Genomic DNA, 13,106 nt, shown 5'->3' with positions numbered 1-13,106 from the left:
TCACTCCCCTACCATTCCAGTCCTAGAGTCCTTCCTCTACCACCATTCTTTCTTCTTCTCCATTCCCAAAAATATTGGGCACAGCTTTGGAACCATTGCTGCACTCAATAGGCTTCCAGCTGTGCTGGATGCATGTTTGGTAAAGCCAGGCAGTAAACGCTTATGGGGATGCTGAATTTAGACAGAACATTAAAACCATTGTTCTGAATCTATGGATGTGTTGCTTTTTAAAACTCTACCCCTCCATAAATTTCATCAGGAGGCTTGGAATGGTGACCAGTTTTGAAAGAGCATTAAGCCTGCATTCTTAAGGGCACAGTAAAGTAGGAGAGTGAGATCTAGTTATCGTTCAAAACACCCCACCTCCTTCAACTACATTCCAAGTATACCTTTGAGACTGACAGAAGATTTCCTGCCAGCTGCATCAGTGCAGTTTCAGAATTGGTGAGTAGACTCTGCTTCTCTGCGTTGACATGGGAAGTAAAGTACTAATCAAAACTCACCATTTCCCCAAATCCAATCTTTAATACTTTCAAAACCAGCAGATGGTTTTCTGCTAGCTGATTATATTTGGAAAGAAGAAGGGCAGCAAAGCTAGAGGGGTTAACCAATTGCTTTGATTAAATGCCTTTGAAGCCAAGACATTACACTTTTATACAGTAGGCCTAAATAGTTTTTACATGCAGGACTGGCGCTGGTAGTAGGGACTGTACATTTTATATCAGCATTGTTTTCTGCCAACATATAGATCATATAGATGTAAAACTTGTCATGTCACATGACGTGACATATCACGACTCTTTTTGCATTGCCGGCAGTGGGGTGGGAGAGGCCTTGGTATGATGAAACCAGCCCGCAGGCTGACAGTTTGACACCCCTGATATAGATACACAGGCATCACTTTAATTCAGCTGTGTGGAAAAGTCTGTAGTGAGAATTCAGCCAGGACTCGGAAGACCAGCTTTCAGAATTTCTCCTCTGTAATAAAAGTATTCATGATTTAGTTTAACTCTAAATTGGCATCTTATGCAAAGGTAATCACCATAATATTTGATTGATTTACTATATTATATGATCCTAACCACTGTAATTTTGAAATCATGGCTTATTGCTTGGTATGTAATTGCAAATGCATCTAATTGAAATTTATTTAATAACAGTGTTTAAATAAGACTTCCGGTTTGTCTTGCGGCCGCTATGGACAGCTGGGAGACTTGCTCTCCCCCTCCAGTTTTGCATCGCTGGGGGCCCCTGAAAAGGGCTGAAAGTCGCCCTGAAGAGGCGACCAGCAAGGAGGGGCACTCACTGGATCGCGAGAGAGCTGCAACTCTCCCATTGGTCCTGGCAATCCCTTCAAACCGGTGGACGAAAGGACCGGCCATTATGGCTCATCCCTAGGCTGTGATCAGCTGAAGTCACATTTTCCACCAGGCAACTCTTAAAGCAGCGCAGAAGAGACTGGGTGAGATCTACCTCTTTTACACCCTAATTACTTTCTGTACCTCCTTAAGCTGCTAAGCATTTTCCCCCTTGCAGTGAGGGAAGAGGAATTTCAGCCCTCCCTCCAGAAAGAGCAGCGACTAAATACCCAGGGGCGTTTTAAACATTGAAAAAGTAACGGAATCCCAATTGGAACTTTATCTCTCAAAGCATGTGGATTGAAAGATTTTTTTATTTCCTATCCTTCATTGTCTACTTCTGTTGGAAATCTGGATTCATTCTTATTAAAAAAAGAAAGAAAAACTGAAAAGATTAAGAAAACTTTGGGACTCAAAGGGAAAGTTTAAAAGGGGCCTGGCTGACTGCCCAGGGAAATAGATAAGATACATAACCTTGATTACTTTGAAACAACAGCTGTGAAAGGCTTTGTGTTCCCTATCTAAGGAAAAAAATCTTTCTTTTGGATTTTCTAAGTGTAAAGCCTTTAATTTGAAATACCAGCATGGAAGAAGACCAGGAACAAAATTTACTTATAGATGAAGATCAACAAACTCTTGCTGTGTTAAAAACACTAATCCAAATTCTTACCACAACCAATGATATACTAAGAGGCTATGTGAAGGAACAAGAAGACAGCCCAGATATGAAAGCCCAAACTTTGACCACAATTAAAGAATCACCTATACAAAATAGAATAGAAAAAATGAAACATTCAAATACTTTGACAGAAGAATCTACTATTGAACAAATATTGATATTTGAAAATCCAGTAAAGAAGACATTGACAACCTGGAAAAAGGAAAAGGTTTCTTATACAACTCAGAAGGAACTAGAGCAGAGGTCTTCAAACTTGGCCCTTTTATGACTTATGGACTTCAACTCCCAGAATTCCTCAGCCAGGCATGCTGGTTGAGGAATTCTCGGAGTTGAAGTCCACAAGTCATAAAAGGGCCAAGTTTGAAGACCTCTGAACTAGAGGATCCAGAAAAAGAACAGTTGGATGAGAAGACAAACAATTCAGAACAACTACGTCGATATGGAAGAATAAAGAGACGACCCACTAGACCTACAAGTCCTCTCAAAAAAATGGCGATCAAATGGTTTTGCCAATATCAGTTAATATACATGATATTACAAGGAGATTGGTTCGATGACTCAAAAACAAGGACATGGAAGATGATTTGGCAAAGGAAAAAAGCTAGAATAAGACTCAAGAAGAATGGCGTTTCAACCATCTTATTGAAATCTGAAACAGAATGTACTTAAATAGATAAGATGTGTATGTTGAACACAAGACACTGTTATGAACTGAGATAAAGAAAAAATTTTGGTCATTAAAATTTAGCAGTATAAATACTAATAGCTAATTTGAATATTGATTTGTGCATAAAGGTCATGTAAAGGTGAATAATGTAGATAAGCTAAAAACTTATTGTTGAAAGTAATAAATAGGTCTATATGAAATGTTAAAAACAAAAATTATCAGTTTAAGCAAGAGATAGCAGATATAAAGAGGAAGAGAGGGAGCATTAAATATTGAAATAAAAAGAAATTTTGATTACTACTTAAAAAAACAAAAACTGAAAATTAGCAAAAAGGAAGGATATCATATTGTATCCTTAACTTGTTGACATAGAGGGTGAGAAGTTAAGCAAATGCGATGTGTATTTTGAATATTAGATTTTGTGAGTAATGGTGATAGATGAATTGGGAGTATACTAAAAATCTTTGGAATGATAAATATCAAATGTTAAATCTAAATGTTAGTGGAAATTAAAAGTGAAAAATCTATTAAGTCATTGATTGTCTAAAAGATTGTACATTAAAACAATTAGAATATGTGTAAACTAAAAACTATGGATATATGTAAGAAAGTTATTTTCTATGCGATGGATAGGATAAATCTTGTCTTTTAATTTACAAATAGACAGTGTATATGAAGGGAAAAGGAGAGGAAATATTTATGGTAGCAATTTGAAATATGTACTAATGATATCTGTATGTAATTGAATTACTACTACCCAGCCACCACGTTGCTTTTTAAATATTTGAATGTAATATCAGAAAATCAATAAAATTTGTATAAAAAAACAGTGTTTAAATAAACCATGATGTAGTGCAATACGTGAGTCAAGTTTCAAAAAGAGAGTATAGAGGTATCCATAGGTTGAACTGTGAGTAGCTAGATTCATACTAAACGGCCATATGATTAATTATAATGTTTACATTGCAGAAAATGATAGTTAACAATGGCAGCCTTTACTAACTAATGCCATCCACATATAGTTTCTATCAGCCCCAAGCAATATGGTTAGTGGCATCTGGACAGGATAGCCGGTTTATGTTAATTGTATTTTATTATTAGACATCCTACATTTAAGGGGAGACTAATAAATGGATGTTTCTTGGCTTTTTGTTCTAAACCACCTGCTTTCAATAAAGCATTTCAGGCTGGACAAATGTGCTTTTCAGACTTTGCAGCAATAATTTGTGGTCAGATGATAGTTAGATTACAATGCTAAAGCTTTAAAATACAGCCGCAGAAGTGACAGAAATGGGATCTAAGGCAGCTCCAATTCAAGCTGAGCTTTTATGTACTTCCCAAGTATAATGCAAACAGGCTTTGATTTGGGATCAAGATGCAATTCTATACAGCCTTTCCTGAAGTAAATCCCAAGGAATTTAGTGGGGTTGGATTTTACTGCTAGTCTCATAGATTTATTAAAGTAACTTAGATACCAATAGTGTAAATTAAATCTGAAAGACTAGAGTATTGTTAAAACAATTGAGGAAGTAGGCATTCAGTTTCCATTTGGTGCCTTTAATATTCCACATGTTTAGCTTAGTAGAATTATTTTTTTCTCAGTAAAAGCTAGAATGGTTTTGCATCAACTTCAATTAGACAGTTAGAAATTGTTGTGCACAGGTCTCCTTGTGCTACCAAAGAATTGCACAGACAAGGAAGGGTACTGAGAGCAGTAAGAGACAACACAGTAACCACAAGAGTACACTGAGTTGTGAAAGCAAAAAGTACTTTACTTTTGAGGTGGTGTAAGAACAAAAATGCACGGTCAAAAATAAACAGTCCAGGTCATACACAATAGTAACAGTCCAAGGAGTAATCCAAAATACAAAGTCTTCTTACCGGTCCAGAGGTCAATAAAACAGTTGTACAGGTTTATCACAGTAGTAAACCAACAGTACAGCAAAACAGAGCAAACACAGTAATAGTAGAGAGCAGTTAATTCAGAGAGAGAAAGAAGCTACGTTCCTAGCTTCCTCTAATGGCCATGAGAACACTTACACACCCATTGGCCAATTAACATCTTAAAGTCACAACATCATGGTTAATATATTTTCAACCCAACATTGTAGGCTATCACCATATGCCTAACACACTCACATTGCTAATGTGTACAATGTCACATTAGATTATATGTATAGCCTACATAACAGAAAAGCAGGGGTTTTATTTCCATCATTATTTAATCCCTTAATATAGGAGTGTCAAACTGATGGCCCACAGGCCGCATGTGTCACGTGCAGGCCACGCCCACCCCGATTCGACAAAGGCAAAAAAGTCACCATATGTCACAATACATCACATGACAGGATCAAGTTTGACACCCATGCCTTAATACATTGAACCCAGAGATAAGATGGAACTTGGTGAAGCCTTTAAAAATGTAGAACTAAGTATTTACACCTACACATTCACACATTTTATAAAAAGGATTTTCCAGAGAAAGATTGTAGAGAAAGATTGTATGTGTATATAAGATGTGCAACAGTAACTAAGGCTGTTATCAATTTTTTTTATTGAAAAGTTTTATAAAAGTTACAAAGAATCCCCCAAACCAACCCCCCCCAACCCCCCCCTTTCCCTCCCCCACTTCCCAGAGCTGAGTACAGGGTTACAAATATAATAATCATAATCTAACTAACATTAACCAACTATATAAATAACCAAGTTCATAATGCGCTTTAACTCCCCTTAACATAAATACAAGCAAAATAAAAGTATACATAATAATAAAAAAAGATATAAACAAATTAAAATCCAAATTATTAAACAATACTGTATGGCAACAGACAATATTGCTACAAAAACTATAATCCATTGCATGCAAGCTGTGACTAAGCTCCAGGAACATACTGGGATTGAATTGTATGTAAACCATGGGTGTCAAACTCACTGCGTCACATGACGTGTCGTAATGTATCATGACTTTTTTGCATTGCCGGAGCTGGGATAGGCGCAGCTTCCGTATGATGCAACCGGCCTCCAGGGCGGCAGTTTGACACCCCTCATGTAAACGTTCAGAGGATTTCATGAAGACATTTAAGAGAAACAGCCAATTTCTTTGTTTTGAAAAAATCTTTAACCTGTAAAGTATTACTATGTTAGTTTTCTTGTTTTCCTCTTTGCCACTGAGAAACTTTGGACCAGGAATATTTGAAGCAACATTTCTTTTTTCATGATTTGATCATCAGTTGTTTTCAGTTTTGGAATCCATACTCTACATCCTGCTACCAGGAATGATAGTGTTGTCTGGGCTGAATTCAGGAGTTTTGATGGTGGCACTAGAAATGAAACTCTTTTTTTCAAATGAAATTACATTGGCATTTATCTGTTTTTTTGTTTCTTTATTTTGTTTTGTTTTTTTGCATTCAAGTTAGTGTAGACTCCAGGCCTGGACAAGTCCCTGCAGTTTTCTTGGCAAGATTTCAGAAATGATTTGCCATTGCCTGCTTCCTAAGTTTGAGAGAGAGTGTCTGGCCCAAGATGGGACTAGAATTCTCCTGGTTTCTAGTCTGATGCCTTAACCACTACAACACCAAACTGGGGACCTCTCAGACTCACAGCTCCTGTTGAAGAGCAGATGGCAGCCTTTGCTGGAAGGCCCTTTGTTCAACTTTGTATTGTGCACCAGTTAGGCTGTATCCTGTATAGGGAGCCTTTCCTCTTGCTCACTCATACCCTGCTCATCTCCTATTTGGACTATTGCAATACCTCAACATGGGGCTACCCTTAGAAAGTATTCAGAAGCTTCGACTGATACAGAATGTAGCCGTGCAGGCAATCTTAGACATCCAAAGTATGGTGCATGTAACAGTTTAGTTGTGTGAGCTGCATGGATGCCAGTTTGCTTCAGGTCCAATTCAAGATGTCAGTTATCATCTTTAAAATCCTACATGGTATGGAGCTAAGCTACCTACAGTACCATCTTCATTCCATTACATCTGCCCATCTCCCCATCCTGCCCAGTCAGGCAGGAAAGGTATGTTGGGGACCCCATCAGTCAAAGAATTCTCACTTCATAATCCTCCCTTTTTCTGGCAATATATTAGATAACAAACAGCATTATTTTGATAGTATTATCATTTTATCGTATATGGTTTTAAAAGGAAAATATTGTAAAATGTTCCTTCAAATAATAGAGTTCTATTTATGGAAAAGAGCCATATTTTATACATACTGTTATAATTAGCTGAATATATAACTACCGGTAGGAATTAAACTGCTGAACCCATCACTGAATTGTCCTACAAAATCTGAAGAAATTACTTAGAATATTTAAAGGATTAGTCACAAGAACTATGTTTATTTGTTCTGAAGTGAAGAAGTTCTGAGTAAAAAAAACATTGAACACACATGATCATCTCTCATAGAAGTCTGTTTGCAATTGTTCCAAATTTATTCATTATCCACCCAGATTTAGATTACTGATTTCCAAAAATAAAGCACTTATTAGTCCGACTAGAAGACCTCTACTCTCTTAGCCTTCCAGAAAGCAATGAATACCTACCTACCTTTCCCCCAGGCATCAGACAAGGATGAGTTCCTGGAATATGGATATGGTATGGGGATAACATGGTGCTGTGGGGAAAAATGCTTTCTTTTCTGTGTTGCATGGGAATGTTATTTTATATTTATGTAGCCATATAACTCCTTTAATTTGTTTATATAAATAAAAAATACTTAAATAATCCCCCTCCTCTGTTGAGAAGTTGTTGTGACCTATTACACAATTATTGGCAGGAGTACCAATCATTAATACAAAGGAACTGATCTGTAACAATGAATGCAGCTGAATGCTCTACAACTGAAATTGCAATCCTAATATGTTTTTAATAAAGCAGAACTCTATAAGGTCATGACAACCACCATTTCTTTCTTCATGTATATATTTAAAAAAATCTGATCACTGGAAAAAACATCAAACTGATTGAATAAGCCCTATATCAATTATAAATATAAGAAAATATTGCAAATGGGAGCATATAATACATACATTAAACTTTAGGTTTTCAATATAATACGAATTCTTGAATTAGGCTTGGTAGAATGGACCTAGCTTGTCCTGTGAATGTAAAAAAACAATCTTTCTTAACTTGGGAAAAGTCATACTTACAGATGATATACGTGGAGATAAATATGAATTGTTTTCTGTACTTTATGCATCCCAGATGGCAACAATTATAAATTCATTCATATGTCATGGATTACTGAATGGGCTTATAGGGAAAATGCTTATGTTACACAGCTATACAAGTAAGGAGGAACTATAATGTAATGCATTAAGGGATTTTTTATTGGCATTAAAACTTTGAAATTATATTAAGTAAGCCAGTGTGAAGTATCTGATTTGTCATAAACAGTCTAGTGCTTGGAATTCTAAATAAGAGAAAAGGTAAAGGACATTCCTTTAACTGTTCTGAATATTTACTGAACTGGGAAGAAATGCAGTGGAAATATTCTTACCTATCACATCAGTGTTATTCTGCTGATGATTTTCATCATTAGTTGAATATTCTTTGATTAAGCTAAAAATATGAATCCTGGGCATATTAGTATTAAAACAAACACTCGAACACCAGGATGAAGTAAAAAACAAAACAGTTTAATAAACCAAGCTTTCGTTGGCCAACTGCCAATGTCGTCAGAGTAAAATTGCTGGAGAGGTGAAAACGCATTTATATTACTGGCGTTTTTGCGCTCTGCTCATAGAGCGCGTCACTGGCCGTATTATACTGAGCTGCTTCGCACTCATTTTCATGGAGTGCGGCTGTGTCTGGGTGCCAGCTGTCAAGGGGGGATTATGAGTCGTTCTTTTGGCTGTGGTCGGTGCCCTCATCATTACACATGCCCCCATGCTAAGCATCTTTGGGGATTCCTCCCCCCCTTTTTGCCTGTTGTGATGTAATGCCACTGTGTGGCCATGCGTTCCTGATCCTGGCTTGAAGGTACGCTCCGCGAGTACTTGCGTTGCTTGCACTGTTCTTCTTCCCAGCTCCTAAGGGCTTGATATGCAGGGAGCAAATCTATATGGTGGTTAATTGAGAACTGGTCCAAAAATCAGACTTCTTTAAGCAATCAGCCACCCTTGGTGTTATCCTGGGCAATGGCCTCAGCCCCTGCCAAGTCAAAGGTATGATTGTAAGCAGTCATGTGCACCTACACCTGCGAATGTTGTTCTTGCCGTTTGATGGCATAAGCATGTAGTATTTTTCATATGAATATGGTTACTTGAGGGGCTGTCTCATCTCACTGGGATTAGCCAGTCCTACTCGTGCCGGCTGAGGAGGCATGCTACTGGTCCCATCAGCTTGATTATTCCAGCTGGTGGAGTCCAGGAGGAAGGCCTTCTCTGCTGTCGCTCCTGCCCTCTGGAACCTCTTGCCCCCTGATGTGAGGTTCGCCCCAACTCTCCTAATCTTTCATAAGGACATCAAGACCTGACTCTCTCAGTTGGCCTGGGGACCCAATGGGGGAACAGTACAGTACAGTGGGGGTGGTTGATTGAGTTGATTAACAACATTCTGTCCCCACCCTCACCGTGTGTCCTTAGATTTTAATGTTTAGTTTTAATTTATTTATGTTTTAATGTAGATATCTTTTTTATGACTGTAAGCTGCCCAATGGTAAGATGTGTGGCCAATAAATTTTATAAATAAATAAATATAAAACATAGAGACACTGGGTCTGGGGCACTAGATGTAATGGTATTTTCTTTCTGCACTTTCAGTGTAATCCCAGGTTACCAGTTATGGAAAGTAATCTTGGTTTATTGGAGCACATAAAGTGGAAAGGGGGTCATTTGAGGAGAAAGGATGCTTCTTCTTCCCAGTGCTTCTTCTCTTTCTTTCCACTGCCACATTCTTTTCCTTAATAGTTGAAAAAATGTGTACAGAAATGGTGACCCAACTATGTTTCTTTTTTCCAGTGATATACACAACTCCAATCATATTTACCATTAAAACAGGGTCAAGATGTACAGTGTAGTTCTTGTCTCTTTCTCTTTTGAGACAATATGTAAGTACATTTACTGAAGTCCATTTCATATGAACTTTGAGTAATATAGAAACCTGTTTGAAATTGAACCCTAGACTCAAGAGCTTGGAAGGGACTTTTTAGGCCAGCTGTGGAGGGCAGCCACATGATCTGGGAGACAAACACAGCTGCTTTCCAGAGTTGCAGATTGTGCTATGTTTGTATTTCCTTGTGATTCAAAGCACTTTTTTTGGAATCAAATTCAAAGCATTGAGTAGCACTAATGGTTAGTGCTATTAATAAGAAAAGTTCCTTAATGGGAACAATGTTTAAGTGATAAAGGCATACAATTTGTATTAGAAAGGGAGGAGCTGCAATTATATCCATTTTTTTGGTTTTGGTTTGATAGTAGGGGGGAGAGAGATTATTTTTGTGGTTTCTAGAACATGAAGTAGCTTGAGATGGGCAGCATTGGAGAGAGATTTTTTTTGCATTCATCACTGCGGCGAGGAAAAAAGTGCTAAGATATGATGAGAATGGCACTTGAAGACTGTGCTATTGGTTGTATCAAAGGAGGTTGGTTGTGGCACCAGATTATTTGTTTTTAATACTTTTTTCTTTTTTATTGTTTTATTCAATTACATTTAGTTTTATTCAACTATTGTGAGCTGCCCAGAATTGTGTCACTTAAGATAGACAGTTATACTAATCTTCTAAATAAATAAATAAATAAAAATAAATGAAAACTCGGATAGTTCCTGGTGTTCCCTGCTTTTCTCCGCATTTAGAGAGCTGCAGAAAAAAAAAAGTCTCTTCAAAATGATTTGTAAGTAATTGAAGAGTGGAAATTCTGGGATGTCAAAGTCATAAATATTGTAAAGAAGGAGTGTGCAACTTTATTGTGGCCAACATTTCACTTGGCCTTTGATGTGTGGAGATAGGGAGCTTGAATGAATCCAAGGTGAAGTTTGAATACAACTTTGGTCATTACTGTTTCATTAGGGTAAAATACAGTCATATATAAAATATAGCATTTACTTTTCAGTCTTATAATAATGATTATCCCTTTCTCTCATCTTGAAAATCACAATTTGGTAGCAACTTTTGTGGACACAAGTCTCAAATTGTGTAGCTTTTCCTGTAAAGGACTGTGAAATTGGGATGGAAATATTAATGCTATTAACAGTTTAATTCCATTGTTACATAAGAAAGACAACTGTGTTAACAGAGTTGGTAACCTCAAAGCTCCAGTAGGTGTAAAGCAAGCCAAGTTGAAACTGCTGCCTTGTTTTAACTGAGAACATAAGATGACTTGTCATTATCTTGGGAGATTTCATAATACTATATTGTTAGAGTGGGAAGGCATTATGATTAACATTAGTCCTTGACAAAGGAGCATTTTATAATTTAGGCTGAACTTGTCTGTGAAATGAAAGTTTCTTTTTCTATATAGCAAAGCACATTTTTAAAAACAAAGATGTTAGCTTTGAATTTGCAAAATGATACACAAAAGAAAACAATGGCAGAAGTTGCACATATATTAACTATCAGAGGAATCAATAAAGTGGTAAAAATTAATACTTCTATATTTCACACTTCTTTGCCTTTCTGTTTAAGACAAAGTGGAAGTTCACTGCTACTTCCTTTAGTGGACTGCTGACTTTGTACATTTACCTCAGAAGATAAACAGCTGACTCTTCTACTTTAAGGCAGAAGTTTTCAGGGAACTTAGGCATGAGATAAATAATAGTTTTGGCCTTGCAGATGTACAATAGTCTGAACTGGAGCAATAATAGTATTTACCTTCATGCTTCACTTTGGGTGGTCTGCAGTTCTGTTTGGAAAAGTATAATTTGCCTCTTTGGCATGAGAGAAAAGAGCTAATGATGTTACTGGCCACAAAACTGCAGACTGCAGTTCTACTGAAAGAATATCATGAAAATCAGAAATCCCTGGGTAACTTGTATAAGAATCCAGAAAGAAGGGTTAGGGGTGGAGGCTAGGTCAGCTATTAGAAGTTTTCCTTCTATTTAAGAACATATTTAAGAGTTATATTGGATCAGACCACAGATCTGTCACTTTAGGATTCTGTTTCTGTAATGGCTGCAAACCAGATACTCCTGGGAGGTCCACAGGTATGACCACAACAATATTTCCTGTTGTTTTTTCCCCCAGAAAAAGATTTTTTTCGAGGATATGAAGGTAACATAATTATCATGGTTAATTGTTTTCCCATTCAATTGTTTAATCCACTGAAAATTACCAAAATCAGTGACTTTTGTTTAATCGCTCAATCAAATTTGACAATGTATATCACTTGCATGGGATTCTTTAATAGTAAGGCTATTATTACTATTGTTAAGTTTATTTAAGCTTTAATTTTATTAAGTTTAATGAATTTTAATTTTATTTTAAATTTATTAAGAAAATGTATTAAAACTACAGTGTTCAACTCTGAAACTCCCTTTTAGAACACTTTTATTTTAATCCATCAAGTTTGAATTATATTGATTTTTATATATGCAATTAGTGTCACTGTAAGGTTATGCAAACCTACTTACCATGTACCTCCACATCTATTTTATGCAAAGTACAACTATGCAATGTATGAAATCCTTTATGGATTAGATGAGATGACTGAGTTTCTGCAAGCTATTTATGCTGGATTGCATGGTTAATTGGAATATTTAGCAATGAAAATAGAAGCATAAATGATGCACATGTGTGTGGGTGAGATCAGTCCTCTTGATTAGGAGAAAATTTTCCACAATATTTTAATCTATTCACAATTATGGCAGTTTCTTTCATGTTCCTTTTTTCCTTTTTTTCTTCTGGATTATGGGGCAGTAAATGTTTGCCTTTCTTGTTTATAAATATACAAATAAACAGATAAATTTACAGAGTCAACAAAGGCAGAGCAAAGTTCAAGAAATTACCAGACTTAAATTATTATTTTTGACTGACATTTTCCAAAGATTTCTAGACTACCATCCCATAATATTGAGATGCCATTGGAAGGAAATATTGCTTTTCCCCCATACAGACACCACGATTGATATTAATTCCAAACTATAATTGTTTTGTTCCTTTGCATTATGCATAGAATGTCCCTTGGTGATTTCCAGATATCAACATGTTGTTTACTGACTTACTTGCTAGATTGAGGAAAGCAAAACACAGAGATGAAAATTGCTGATTCTGTAGTATAGTCTTTTTACAACTGTCTGAGATTCTCTCAAAAGATAAAAGACATGGGATAAAAGATTAAAGATGTTTCTGTTTTCTGTAAATAAATACCAAATATAAATCTTTTATTCTCATCAGCCTACTCCAAAATGATGCTTTTCAGGACGTGTTGTGTTGTATAGTTCCCGTTATTATTAGTGAATAT

The sequence above is a fragment of the Vipera berus genome (assembly GCF_964194415.1).
Source record: "Vipera berus genome assembly, chromosome: 7".
In the NCBI taxonomy this organism is placed as follows: domain Eukaryota; kingdom Metazoa; phylum Chordata; class Lepidosauria; order Squamata; family Viperidae; genus Vipera; species Vipera berus.
This window is presented reverse-complemented; position numbering follows the sequence as displayed.